The sequence below is a fragment of the Carcharhinus amblyrhynchos genome, unplaced genomic scaffold (genome assembly GCF_965287045.1).
Source record: "Carcharhinus amblyrhynchos unplaced genomic scaffold, sCarAmb.v2.hapA scaffold_53, whole genome shotgun sequence".
Taxonomy (NCBI): domain Eukaryota; kingdom Metazoa; phylum Chordata; class Chondrichthyes; order Carcharhiniformes; family Carcharhinidae; genus Carcharhinus; species Carcharhinus amblyrhynchos.
In genome coordinates this window covers 447,082-462,112 of record NW_027649794.1, presented here as the reverse complement: position 1 = coordinate 462,112, position 15,031 = coordinate 447,082, and positions in this window count along the sequence as shown.

Below are 15,031 nucleotides of genomic sequence, written 5' to 3'. Positions count from 1 at the left end.
TGAACCAGATGGTTTTTGCAATCGATGACAGTTTTATCTCTTACCTCCAGATCTATTAATTCATTGTATTTCAATTAACCACCACATTGGCATTGGAAGAGAGATCACAGAGATAGTGAACCTTCGGGGGGGGGCGGCACGGTAGCACAGTGGTTAGCACTGCTGCTTCACAGCTCCAAGGAACTGGGTTCGATTCCTGGCTCGGGTCACTGTCTGCGTGGAGTCTGCACATTCTCCTCATGTCTGCGTGGGTTTCCTCCGGGTGCCCCGGTTTCCTCCCACAATCCAAAGATGTGCGGATTAGGTTGATTGGCCGTGCTAAAAAATGAGATGTGTAGATTAGAGGGTAAATATGTAGGGATATGAGGGTAGGGCCTGGGTGGGATAGTGGTTGGTGCAGACTCGATGCACCGAGTGGCCTGTTTCCAGGATTTCTATGATTCACTGAACTCCCTCCAAATAGATTTTTCCTCTGATGTCGAGAGCTAGAAACTCCCACCAGAGCCCCTGTTACAGGCGTGGTCACAAAAACATGAAGCGTAGAATCATAGAATCCCCACAGTGTGGGAGGGGGCCGTTCGGCTCATTCAAATGTTGCACCTACTCTGACAGAGCAATCTGACCAGATCCTATCCCCATGACCCCACACACTTATCCCCACCCGACATTCCTACAGATAGACAACTTAGCATGGCCAATCCACTAACCTTTGGAGTGTGGGAGGAAACCGGAGCACCCAGAGAGAACCCATGCGGACACGGGGAGAATGTGCAGACTCTGCACAGACGGGGACCCAAGCCGGGAATTGAACCCAGCTCCCTGGCACTGTGGGCCAGCTGCGCTAAGCACTGTGCCACATGTGGGAGAAGAAGTTGGTCATTCTGCCCATCGAACCTGCTCCACCATTCAATAATCAATGATGTAATAATCCTCAACTCCACTCTCCCGTCTTATCCCAGTAACCCTTGATTCACTGACTGATTAAATACCTCAATTTTGAACATACTTAACAAGTTTTTGCCGGCATGTTTAAGTCATGCTAAAAAAATGTTCCCGTCCACCCACCCAGAACAGTGTGAATCACATCCCTTGATTTTTTTTTTGGACAGAGTGTGATAGAATCCCGAGAGAAACAAGTAAATTTTATTAACAGATATGATGTTCTGCCATTTGCCCTTGTTCCTTTGAGAAGTGGACCAAAATTGTCCACAGTATTACAGTTGTGGCTTGGCGTTACGGTGGCACATGACACTAGGGACACGGGTTTGAGTCCTGCCTTGGGTCACTGTGCATGTTCTCCCCGTGTCTGCGTGGGTTTCCTCCGGGTGCTCCGGTTTCCTCCCACGGCCTGAATGATGTGCTGGTTAGGCGCATTGACCGTGCTAAATTCTCCCTCGGTGTTACCCGAACAGGTGCCGGAATATGGAGACCAGGGGATTTTCACAGTGGCTTCATTGCAGTGTTAATGTAAGCCTACCTGTGGCACTAATAAATTTTTAAAAATTATATTCCATTTTCTTTCAAATAATGTTTAACATTCTGTCTGCCTTCCCTGTTACAGCTGGAAGGGCTGGGGGTGGGGGAGTTGGGGGGTGGTGCGGTGGTGTCACAGGCTGTGGGCCTGGTGTAACCCTTACCATATGCCAACATCACCCATTCAGCCAACTGGGCTGGCAACAGTTGGCACACCGACCAGCCAATCGGAAAAAATAATAATTTGGGCGGATATTGTGACCCAGTTTGCAGTTGTTTATCGGAGTGAGAAAGCAAGAGAGGCCAGAAAATGGTAAAGCAAAAGACAGAGGAGTGAAAAGGTGTGAAAAGTACCAGATCCTGTCAAAGATAATTTGATAAAAACATCTTCTTAATGCAAGACTTGCCAGCTCCGCCTACCCACACCGGCTTCCCCTCCTCCTCCCCCTCGGCCTCCAACCACCCACAGGCCTCCCTGAAACAAGACTGGAGGAAACATGGGCAGCTCTCAGAACAAAGAGTAGGAACAGGCCTTACGGCCCTCCCCAAGCCTGCACCTCCACCCCCTCCTTTATCTTGAACTTGCTCCCCCCTCGTGATTATCATTTCTGCCCTGGGGAAAATCTTCACCTTATTTATTCCCCACATAATTTTATGAACTTTTACCCCTCGGCCTCCAGCCACAACAATCCCAGTTTATTCAATCTCTCCTCATAGCTAATACCAAGCGACATCCTGTATCGCCCTACTTCCCCGCCTGTTCATGCGTCTATCCAGATAAGTCTTAAATGTCACAAACGTATCTGCTTCAACTACCTCACTTGGCAGTGCATTCCAGGCCCCCCCCCCCTCCACTCTCTGTGCAAAAAAAACTTCTCCACACATCTAAGAACATAAGAAATAGGAGCAGGAGTAGGCCATCTAGCCCTTCGAGCCTGCCCCGCCATTCAATAAGATCGTGGCTGATCTGAAGTGGATCAGTTCCACTTTCCCACTTTCTCCCCATCACCCTTAATTCCCTTATTGATCTACCTACCCGTGACTTAAATATATTTAGCGAGGCAGCCTCCACCACTTCAACGGGCAGAGAATTCCAGAGATTCACCACCCTTTGAGTGAAGAAGTTCCTCCTCAACTCCGTTCTAAACTGCCCTCCCCTTATTTTGAGGCTGTGCCCTCTAGTTCTGTTATCCTTTCTATCTCCACTTTCCTCCCCCATCTATCTTGAACGTGCCCCCCGTGTAATTGTCATTTCTACTCTGGGAAAAAGCTTCCAACTGTTCACCTTATCTATGCTCCTCATAATTTGATAAACTTCCATCGGGTGGCCCCCCTCGGCCTCTGTCTTTCCAGGGAGAACAATCCCAGTTTATTCAATCTCTCCTCGTAACTAATACCTGGCAACATCCTTTCCTGTACTCTCTCCAAAACCACCACATCCTTCTGGTAGTGGCCAGCATTCCGAATGTGGCCTAATCAACGTTTTATACGACTGTAATATAGTTTACTGACTTTTGTGCTCAGTGTCCTGTCCGATGAAGGCAAGAACGTCACATTCTTTCTTCGCCACCTTTTCCACCTGAGCTGTCACTTTTAAGGATCTGTACTCCCAGATCTCTGTGTGTCTGTACTCGATTCTGCCATTCATTCAATAGCCTGAATTGGATCTACCAAAATGCATCACCTCGCATTTCATAGAAATCCTACAGTACAGAAAAAGGCCATTCAGCCCATCAAGTCTGCACTGACCACAATCCCACCCAGCCCCTACCCCCAAATCCCTATACATTTACCCACTAATCCCTCTAACCTACACATCTCAGGACACTAAGGGGCAATTTAGCACGGCCAGTCAGCCTAACCCGCACATCTTTGGACTGTGGGAGGAAACCGGAGCACCCGGAGGAAACCCACACAGACACGAGGAGAATGTGCAAACTCCACACAGACAGTGACCCGAGCCGGGAATCAAACTCAGGTCCCTGGAGCTGTGAAGCAGCAGTACTAACCCACTGTGCTACCGTGCTGCCCAGTTTGTCCGGATTAAATTCCATTTGCCATTTTTCCACCCAATTTTCCAGTCTATCTACATCCTGTTGTATTTTCTGACAATCTTCACCATTATTCACAACTCCACCAAATCTCAGTATCATCCACAAACTTGCTAATCAGATCAGCTACATTTTCTTCCAAATCATTCATATGTATCACAGACAGCAGAGGTCCCAGCACTGATCCCTACCACTCTGTACAGATGATGAAAAGCAGAGTTCATAGAATCCCTACAGTACAGAAGGAGGCCATTTGGCCCATCGAGACCCTATTCCCATAACACCATGCACTTACCCTAGTTAGTCCTCTTCACGAACGGTGCAATTTAGCACGGCCAATCCACCCAACCCGCACATCTTTCGGACTGTGAGGAGAAACCGGAGCAACCGGAGGAAACCCACGCAGACACGGGGAGAATGTGCCACCTCCGCACAGACGGTGACCCAAGCCGGGAATCGAACCTGGGTCCCTGGCGCAGTGAGACAGCAGTGCTAACCCACTGTGCCACCACTGAATCTCAGCGTTGTTGCGCTGTGTGTAGGCCGAGTTAACAGAACTGATTTTCCGACCTCACCTCGCGCCAATCCCACAGAATTTGGGCCCAGTGCAAAACAGATTGCACTCTCTTCCTGATGGAGCAAGCTGGATTGTGTATTTAAATATGGATTGCCCCCGATTTCTAATGCACGGCCTACAGACATGGCACAATAATGGTGAGATTCAGTAGCAGCACAGTGGTTAGCACTGCTGCCTCATAGTGCCAGGGATCCGGGTTCAATTCCCTGAACCCTCAGACTGTGACCCCTGGTTCTGGGCATCAACCCTGTCTAGACATGTTAGAGTTTTATAACTCTCTATGAGATCCTGCCCCCCCTCATTTTTGTTTGAAATCCAGTGAAAATGTCATTATTTTCACCATTGTGACATTAGGGTGGAATTTTCACAGTGAGATGGGGGTGACCCAGGCTGTTTTCTCGGGCATGCTCTGTGCAGTGAATGAGACTGGCCCAAAGAGGTGGCCTCTCAGCAGGGCAGCCGCATGTAAACAGTAACGGTGCCCTGACAGTCCGTTATTCCGGGAAGATGGCACCGTGTAGGGCAGCTTCACTGAGAGCCGGGGCGGCTCCTGGATGCCGCGGAGGAGAGTTCGGCCATTTTCTGCTGGGGCGGCCATCTTTTTCTGTGCCTGGAATGTCTACATCCGTCCGCTCTCCCTGGCGCCCCGTGATCTCCAGCACCCAACCCCTCTGGGTGCCAGCACCTCCCCCCCATAAACCCCTCCCTGCATGGTCCCTGACAGACTCCACCCGTTTGCCCTCGTTCCCGACACCCCTCGGCTTCATCAGGCATTCATCCCCCATTTCGAGCCCCCCGCAGGAGAGTGGGAGAGCCGGAGATGGGGGTCCCCGAGCTGCGTCTGCCCATTGCGTTTGAGGAGCGCGCGAGAGAGGTGTCAGGGGGAGTTGGTGTGTGCCACAGAGGTGAGGAGACTTCATTCTTACAGCCTTTCTCAAGTAAGTTGCAATCTGGCCAGGTACCTATCCCTCCCGAGCATATAACCATGTGTCTTGTGTAGCAGGAGACAATCCAGACGGCACGGTGACACAGTGGTTAGCACTGCAGCTTCACAGCGCCAGGGACCCGGGTTCAATCCCAGCTCGGGTCACTGTCTGTGCGGAGTCTGCACATTCTCCTCGTGTCTGCGTGGGTTTCCTCTGGGTGCTCCTGTTTCCTCCAAAAATGTATGGGTTAGGTGGATTGGCCTTGATAAATTGCCCCTTAGTCTCAGGGGGATTAGCAGGGTAAATATGTGGGGTTACGGGGATAGGGCCTGTGTGGGATTGTGGTCGGTACAGACTCAAAGGGCCAAATGGTCTCCTTCTGCATTGTAGGGATTCTGTAAGACGCAGGAATAGATAGATATATGTGACGATAGTGGTGCTGCATAGAATCCTGACAATACAGAAGGAGACCATTTGGCCCTCGAATCTGTACCGACAACCATCCCACCTAGCCCCTACTCCACAGCCCCACATATTTACCCCAGTAATCCCTCTAATCTACGCATCCCGGGACATTAAGGGACAATTTAGCCCGGCCAATGCACCTACACTTTGGGCTGTAGGAGGAAACCGGAGCACCCAGAGGAAACCCAAGCAGACACGGGGAGAATGTGCAGACTCCACACAGACAGTGACCCAAGCCGGGAATGGAACCTGGCTTCCTGGCGCTGTGAGGCAGCAGTGCTAACCCACTGTGCCACCTGCATGAATCTGGGAACCCTGTTGTGATCACTTGGTTTCTCAGTCAGACAGTTGGGAGCCCATCAGGTCCAAACACTCGATAGAAGAATTTCTCATTCACTCCCTCCAGCACCGACGCACAGTGACGGCTGTGTGTACCATCTACAAGATGCACTGCAGCATCTCACCAAGGATCCTGAGTCAGCACCTTCCAAACCCACCACCGCTACCATCTAGAAGAAATGGAGTCTCAGATTCATCCTTCAGGCAATGCCGATCAAAAAACATACATGATCTGGATCATCATCCAACTGCTGCGTGTGGGATCTTGCTTTGCATAAACTGACTGCTGCACTTCCGACGTCACAGCGATGACCGCACTTGGTGTGTATTTTGTTGGGTATGGATCTGCGGTGATGAAAGGGGTGATGAAAATGCACTCGCCTGCCCCCTGCTTGGTCACCTCTGACCTCTGGAGTAAGGCCCAGTTGCCCTTTTGGGCCTTGGCTGGTCACCAAGGGAAACTGCAGACTTCCAGAACCTGCGGGCTGCCTCCATAGGTGAGCGAGCGAGCTGCTAAAATGAAGAGATGGGCAACTTAACACCTTGGAGTTTGATGGTTTGTCACACTGATGACTTTGGTTAGAACAGAAGCAACACCTGACTTACCGAGGCTCGGTTCCTTCTCTGTGAAGTGGTTATAACGAGCCACTTTCATTTTGCACAGTGACTGGAGCTACAGAACCTCAGCGAAAGAGCCCACACTTCAGGTTAATGTGAGAGATCACTCAGATATCAGGCTACTCGAGGTACGTGACGATTGCTGGGCCACATGAATTCTCTTGACTGAGAATTCGCCCTAACGTTGATTGGCTCCACAGTTTATCAAAACTACAAAGAAAAAATCAAAAGCTGGAACACAGCAGTGAGTAACTCACCTCCTGACTCCCTCCGAAGCCTGACACCATCTACAAGGACACAAGTCAGGAGTGTGATGGAATACTCCCCACTTGCCTAGATGGGTGCAGCTCCAACAACACTCGAGACGCTCGATCGACGCTCGATCGACACACTAACCCCAAACATTCACTCCCTCCACCCCCCACGCACAGTGACAGCTGTGTGTACCATCTACAAGATGCACTGCAGCATCTCACCAAGGCTCCTTAGGCAGCACCTTCCAAAACCACCACCTCTACCATCTAGAAGGACAAGGGCAGCAGACACCAGGGAACACCCCCACCTGGAGGTTCCCCTCCCGAGTTACACACCCCCTCTCTTTCGGCCTGTCGATCTCACCCTCCTCCTCGTCTCTCCACTTCCATCTCTTTCTCCCAATCTTTATCTTACCCTCCTCTCTCTCTCGACCCGCTTCTATCGCTCTTCACATACCTATTCCTCCCTCTCTCTTTCTCCATCTCCCCTCCCTATCCCCGCCCCTCCATGTCTCTTCTTTCCTCCATGTCCACCCACCAGCTTCTCCCCACCTGAGCGTTATCTCTCTCTCTCTCTCGCTCTCAGAACTTATCTTTTCACTGTGCTGAACTTGGGTATTTTGGTTTCAATACATGTGCTTGTTGAACCCTATCAGATGGAGCTTTAACCCACATTCGTGGAATATATGAGCAACTCTGATCTCAGGAGAGGCAGAAGCTTTATCAGCCACAAACATCTTCTGAGAACAGAGACAGGTAACAAACAAAAATAGAACAGCGCAGATCAATGAGAAGATCTCACTCGGCTCTCCATCTCATCCTGTTGGTGCATTCAAATTCTGCAGACAGAACAGCCAAGTAAGTCCATGTTTCTCACCATTCCAGCTGCCAAATTCGGGCATTGTCAAAATTTAATCAAAGTTCTTTCTACCAGATTTAGTTACTTACAAAGACTTTGGCACTTTGTTTGCATCAGCAAGATTAATATAGCATTAAAATTTTCAGCGCATTCTGCACCGTAAAAGGGTCCGTACTGAGGGAGTGCCGCACTGTCAGAGGGTCAGTACTGAGGGAGTGCCGCACTGTCAGAGGGTCAGTGCTGAGGGAGTGCCGCACTGTCAGAGGGTCAGTACCGAGGGAGTGCCGCACTGTCAGAGGGTCAGTACTGAGGGAGTGCCGCACTGTCAGAGGGTCAGTACCGAGGGAGTGCCGCACTGTCAGAGGGTCAGTGCTGAGGGAGTGCCGCACTGTCAGAGGGTCAGTACTGAGGGAGTGCCGCACTGTCAGAGGGTCAGTACTGAGGGAGTGCCGCACTGTCAGAGGGTCAGTGCTGAGGGAGTGCCGCACTGTCAGAGGGTCAGTACTGAGGGAGTGCTGCACTCTCAGAGGGTCAGTACTGAGGGAGTGCCGCACTGTCAGAGGGTCAGTACTGAGGGAGTGCCGCACTGTCAGAGGGTCAGTACTGAGGGAGTGTCACACTGTCAGAGGGTCAGTACTGAGGGAGTGCCACACTGTCAGATGATTAGCACTGAGGGAGTGCCGCACTGTCAGAGGGTCAGTACTGAGGGAGTGCCGCACTGTCAGAGGGTCAGTACTGAGGGAGTGCCGCACTGTCAGAGGGTCAGTACTGAGGGAGTGCCGCACTGTCAGAGGGTCAGTACTGAGGGAGTGCCGCACTGTCAGAGGGTCAGTACTGAGGGAGTGCCGCACTGTCAGAGGGTCAGTACTGAGGGAGTGCCGCACTGTCCGAGGGTCAGTACTGAGGGAGTGCCACACTGTCAGATGATTAGCACTGAGGGAGTGCCGCACTGTCAGAGGGTCAGTACTGAGGGAGTGCCACACTGTCAGATGATTAGCACTGAGGGAGTGCCGCACTGTCAGAGGGTCAGTACTGAGGGAGTGCCGCACTGTCAGATGATTAGCACTGAGGGGGTGCCGCACTGTCAGATGATTAGCACTGAGGGAGTGCCACACTGTCAGATGATTAGCACTGAGGGAGTGCCACACTGCAGGAGTTGGGAGAGCTTATGGATTGAGGGAAAGTTATTGAGGAAGGAAGGGAATGGGATTCTGACGACATTTGAGGAGAAAGATGAGAATTTTAAAATCGAAGTGTTACTGAACTGGCTGCCAGTTAAGTCAGAGTTTGATATTTGAATGGGATTCAGCTTGAGTTCGGATAGGGAGCTGCCGATTTGGGAATGAGATGACCCGGGGTTGTGGATGGTGTTGTGTGAGTGGAGCTTTCCTGTAGAATTTTCTCTGATATATTTACAGAACTCAGGACAAATGGGCAGTTTGCTCACTTCCTTATTAACCATGGGCTCTGCCCCCTGTCTGCTTGAAGCTCCAGTGAAATGATCAGCATCTTACTCTGTCAAAACAAGACCCCAGTGGGACTTACTGCACTGCCACCACCACCCTCCCCCCTTCCAAGTCCCACACTTACAGACCCCAACAATACTCCAACTCGAGGTTGTACCCAGAGCATCTGTACCACCAGAACTCAATGTTGAAGCTGGGAGCATTATGCAAGTCAGAAATATGTGGGGAATTTTGTAAGTTTGCAGCTTGTTGGGACATTGAAACTGTCACTAAACTGTTGGGGGTTTCACAAGGCATAAATCCATTGGAAATTAGTAAATCCACAACTTGTGGGCACATTGCAACAGACGTGTGTATAATTCTCTCTCAGTGCTCAGAGAGCTGCGTCTGAATTTAACTCGGACTGAGTATTGACCCTCTGACAGTGCGGCGCTCCCTCAGTACTGACCCTCTGACAGTGCGGCACTCCCTCAGTACTGACCCTCTGACAGTGCGGCACTCCCTCAGTACTGACCCTCTGACAGTGCGGCACTCCCTCAGCACTGACCCTCTGACAGTGCGGCACTCCCTCAGCACTGACCCTCTGACAGTGCGGCGCTCCCTCAGTACTGACCCTCTGACAGTGCGGCACTCCCTCAGTACTGACCCTCTGACAGTGCGGCACTCCCTCAGTACTGACCCTCGGACAGTGCGGCACTCCCTCAGTACTGACCCTCTGACAGTGCGGCACTCCCTCAGTACTGACCCTCTGACAGTGCGGCACTCCCTCAGCACTGACCCTCTGACAGTGCGGCACTCCCTCAGTACTGACCCTCTGACAGTGCGGCACTCCCTCAGTACTGACCCTCTGACAGTGCGGCACTCCCTCAGTACTGACCCTCGGACAGTGCGGCACTCCCTCAGTACTGACCCTCTGACAGTGCGGCACTCCCTCAGTACTGACCCTCTGACAGTGCGGCACTCCCTCAGTACTGACCCTCTGACAGTGCGGCACTCCCTCAGCACTGACCCTCTGACAGTGCGGCACTCCCTCAGTACTGACCCTCTGACAGTGCGGCACTCCCTCAGCACTGACCCTCTGACAGTGCAGCGCTCCCTCAGTACTGACCCTCTGACAGTGCGGCACTCCCTCAGTACTGACCCTCTGACAGTGCGGCACTCCCTCAGCACTGACCCTCTGACAGTGCAGCGCTCCCTCAGTACTGACCGTCTGACAGTGCGGCACTCCCTCAGTGCTGACCCTCTGACAGTGCGGCACTCCCTCAGTACTGACCCTCTGACAGTGCGGCGCTCCCTCAGTACTGACCCTCTGACAGTGCGGCACTCCCTCAGCACTGACCCTCTGACAGTGCAGCGCTCCCTCAGTACTGACCCTCTGACAGTGCGGCACTCCCTCAGCACTGACCCTCTGACAGTGCGGCACTCCCTCAGCACTGACCCTCTAACAGTGCGGCACTCCCTCAGTACTGACCCTCTGACAGTGCGGCACTCCCTCAGTACTGACCCTCTGACAGTGCGGCACTCCCTCAGCACTGACCCTCTGACAGTGCGGCACTCCCTCAGCACTGACCCTCTGACAGTGCGGCACTCCCTCAGCACTGACCCTCTGACAGTGCAGCACTCCCTCAGCACTGACCCCCTGACGGTGCGGCACTCCCTCAGTACTGACCCTCTGACAGTGCGGCACTCCCTCAGCGCTGACCCTCTGACAGTGCGGCACTCCCTCAGCACTGACCCTCTGACAGTGCGGCACTCCCTCAGTACTGACCCTCTGACAGTGCGGCACTCCCTCAGTGCTGCCACTGGGAGTGTTGCTGTGGATTTTGGAGTTGAGTCTTTGTATTAAGTTCAGGAACAGCTCCCTCGGCACTGAGAGAATTTTGAACACCTTTTGTCACGTCTGTCAGAATGTGCCCACTTGTTGTGGAGTTGCTGAAACCCAACGCCTTGTGAAACTGTCAGCAGCTCAATGACAGTTTCAATGTCCCAACCAACTGCAAACTTACAAAATTCCCCACATATTTCTGACTCCATAATGCCCCCAGCTTTAACATTGAATATCTAGGCAGCTGAGGGTGCAGGGTTGGCGCGGTGATTTTGAACCCGCGCCCTCCATCTACGGGAATGGCGACATGTCAACATAACCCAGAGAGATTACATAGGTGAGATTCCACGTTCCAATTTTTCCAGGCTCCCAGTGTAGGATTGACATGAAAGATACTGAACCTCAGAAAGATCATTTTCTCGCATTACTCTGCATTCTCTCCAGGACTTTCCCCTCACCCGATACCTAGCGGGTGCTAGCGAGACGTCAGTCCAGGTTGCCACACTGCCAGAAGGATGTGGAGGCTTTGGAGAGGGTACGGTAGAGGTTTACCAGGATCTTGCCGGGTCTGGAGAGGTATTAATTATGAGGGGGGTTGGGATAAGTTGGTTTGTTCTCACTGGAGCGACGGAGGTTGAGGGGCGACCTGGTAGAAGTCTACAAGACTATGAGGGCCATGAATAGAGTGGACAGTCAGATGCTTTCTCTTAGGGTGGCACAGTTTTTAGCACCGCTGCCTCACTGTGCCAGGGACCCGGGTTCGATTCCCGTCTGGGTGGCACAGTGGTTAGCACCGCTGTCTCACAGCGCCAGGGACCCGGGTTCGATTCTCAGCTTGGGTCACTGTCTGTGTGGAGTCTGCACATTCTCCCCGTGTCTGCATGGGTTACCTCCGGGTGCTCCTGTTTCCTCCCACAATCCAACGATGTGCCGTTCCGGTGCACTGGCCATGCTAACTTTCCCCTCGGTGTCCCGGGATGTGTAGGCTGGAGGGATTAGTAGAATGAATATGGAGATGGGGGCTGGGTGGGATTGTGGTCGATGCAGACTCGATGGGCTGAATGGCCTCCTTATGCCCTGTAGGGTTTCTACGGTTTTCTAGAAAGTACTAGGGGACGTAGGTTAAGGTGCGTGGAGGTAAACTCAGAGGAGATGTGCGAGGAAAGTTTTTTACATAGAGGGTGGTGAATATCTGGAATCCCAGAGATGTGGTGGGAATAAGTCCAAAAGTGGCATTTACGAACTCTAAGTGCATTCGGTTTTAATTGAAGCAGGCAGTATGATTGGTGCAGGCCTGTTCTTGCACTGTACCGTCTTTTATTCTTTGTCACCCAGGCACCATTTACAATAGCTGTACAGAAACGTGAATCCCGTCTTCCACCTCGGAGCTGTTTCAGAGATCAGCACTCCGCAGACAGACTGGGTCTCTCGGTCCTCACTGAGTGAAGAAGATCAGTCATCTTCTTGCGACACTGCTGCCCCGTCCTCGGAGTCCGCTGGCACTGACCAGGGCTGCCCCCTGGCGAGGAGGGGGGGGGGTGACCCTGCTGGAAGGCCATGCCCTGGAGCAGGGATAGGATGTGTCCCTGTATCGGCTCCACTCCATCCTGGTAGGGACCCCTTCTGAGAGATGGTGCTGACTTTGTGCCTGCTATCCCCTGCAGTCTTTGGGGGCTGTGTCCTGGGCAGGGTTTTGTAGGGATCTCCCCAGTGCTCATAGTAATTACGTTATTCCAGAGAGGGTAAATCAGAGGGAACATGTTGCTGGAACAGTGTAAAACTCATGGGAATAGAAATGTATACTAATGTGCTGTAAGATTCTGACGGGAAACGCTGGCACCATTAGTGGGAAACTGTCATTATTTATCACTGGATCCTCCACTCTGCTACATTTTGGTAAGATTTCACTCTGGCTGTGCTGATCTGCAGATATAATCTCGAGTTTGTGCATCGTTTCATGTCTGCAAGACAAGGAAATCTTCACTCACACGGCACCATTCACAACCCCGGGTCATCTCATCTCCAACTCCCTATCCTAACCCACACTGAGTCCCTTCAAGCATTTGACCGTCACTGGAACCCAGTTCAGTAACTGGATCTTGATCAAGTAACTTGATCCCCATTCCCTATCTATCTTTGTAATCTTCCTTATCTCTGTAAATTCCTCCAGCCCCTACACCCGTCCCTTATCTCTGTAACCTCCTCTAGCGCCTACACCTTTCCCTATCTCTGTGACCTCCTCCGCCCCCTACCACCCTCCCTTATCTCTGTAACCTTTTCCAACCTTACAAAACTCCCTATTTCTGTAACCTCCTCTAGCTCCTACACCCCTCTCTATCTCTGTAACCTCCTCCACCCCTTACAACCCTCCCTTATCTCTGTAACCTTTACCAGACATTACAAAACTCCTTATTTCTGTAACCTCCTCTAGCTCCTACACCCCCTCCCTATCTCTGTAACCTCCTCTAGCTCCTACACCCCCTCCCTATCTCTGTAACCTCCTCTAGCTCCTACAACCCTCCCTATTTCTGTACCATCCTCCAGCTCCTATAGCCCTCGCTATCTCTGTAGCCTGCTCCAGCCCTATAACCCTCACTATCACAATAATCCCCTCTAGTCCCTACAACTTTCCCTATTTCTGTGACCTCCTGCAACCCCTACAACCCTCCTCCTTATCTCTGTAATCTCCTCTAGCCCCTACACCCCTCCCTGTCTCTGTAACCTCCTCCAGCCCCTACAACCCTCCTCCTTATCTCTGTAACCTCCTCCATCCCCTACACCCCTCCCTATCTCCTCCAGCCCCTACACCCCTCCCATCTCTGTCACCTCCTCCAGGGATGATGGTGGCACAGTGACCCTGTTACCAGTAATCCAGAGATCCAGACTAAAACTCTCTGGACCTGGGTTCAAATCCCACCGTAGCAGATGGTGAAATTTAGAACTCAGTAAAACATCTGGAATTAGAACTCTTATGATGACTACGAAACCATCGTCAATTGTTGTAAAAATCCAAAGTCTTCACTCTTGTATTTATAATATCTGGGAGTACGTGCTAAAATTGGGAGAGCTGTCTCACATTCGAGTCATACTGATGGAATTATAGGAACAGATAATGTCCCAGTCAGAGCCCTCACCTCCCTGGATATATCCTGTCCCAGTGGCGGGACAGATCCAGCAGAGGTGGTGACACAGCGGTACACAGTCAAAGAACAACGGACAAAGAAAATGACAGCACAGGAACAGAGCCTTCAGTCCCTCTAAGCCTGCACTCACCATACTGTCCAACTGAACTAAAACCCCCTCCCCTTCCGGGGACCGTATCCCTCCATTCCCATCCTATTCATGCATTTGTCAAGACACTCCTTGAAACTCACAACCGTATCTGCTCCCACTATCTCCGCCTGCAGCGAGTTCCAGGCGCCCACCACCCTCTGTGTAAAAAAACTTACCTTGTACATCTCCTTTAAACCTTGCCCCTCGCACCCTAGTAATTGGCTCTTCCACCCTGGGAAGAAGCTTCTATCCACTCTGTCCATGCCCCGGTTAAACATGCAGACGTCTATCAGGTCACCCCTCAACTTCTATTGTTCCAGTGAGAACAAACCATGTTTCTCCAACCTCTCCTCACAGGCAATGCCCTCCATACCTGGTAAATTTTTTCTGTACCCTCTCCAAAGCCTCACATCTTTTCGATAGTGTGGTCACCTGATTTGAACACTCTGGGCCTGATTTTACCATCAAGTTGTGCCCGTTTTCCACCACGAAAACTTGGTAAAGTCGGGCATGAGGTAAGTCACACAATCCACCCCTGCCTCTGCCCCAGGTCCCCCTTCACCAAGGCCCGAAAATGGCTGCAATCGGGGCCACCCCCGAAATGGGTGCGAGGGCCATTTAAATGTATTTGCGTGCGCTTAAATTGATCAAACGTGCCGTATACCCAACCTTACCGGCACCTTCCCCTCTACCACCGCATTCGCCCACCCAAAATCGGCGTGAAACAGACAAGCTCCACAAAAATCCCACTGGGGCGCTCCAGTTAGTGCAGAGGTAAGTATCGAGCGTCCGACAGCTCCCTGCCTAAGATCGGTCAGCGGGGGGAGATAGGGGGGTCCGCTGCCACTCTGCCTGAGATCAGTCAGCGGGGGGGTAGGGGGGTCCGCTGCCACTCTGCCTGTGAT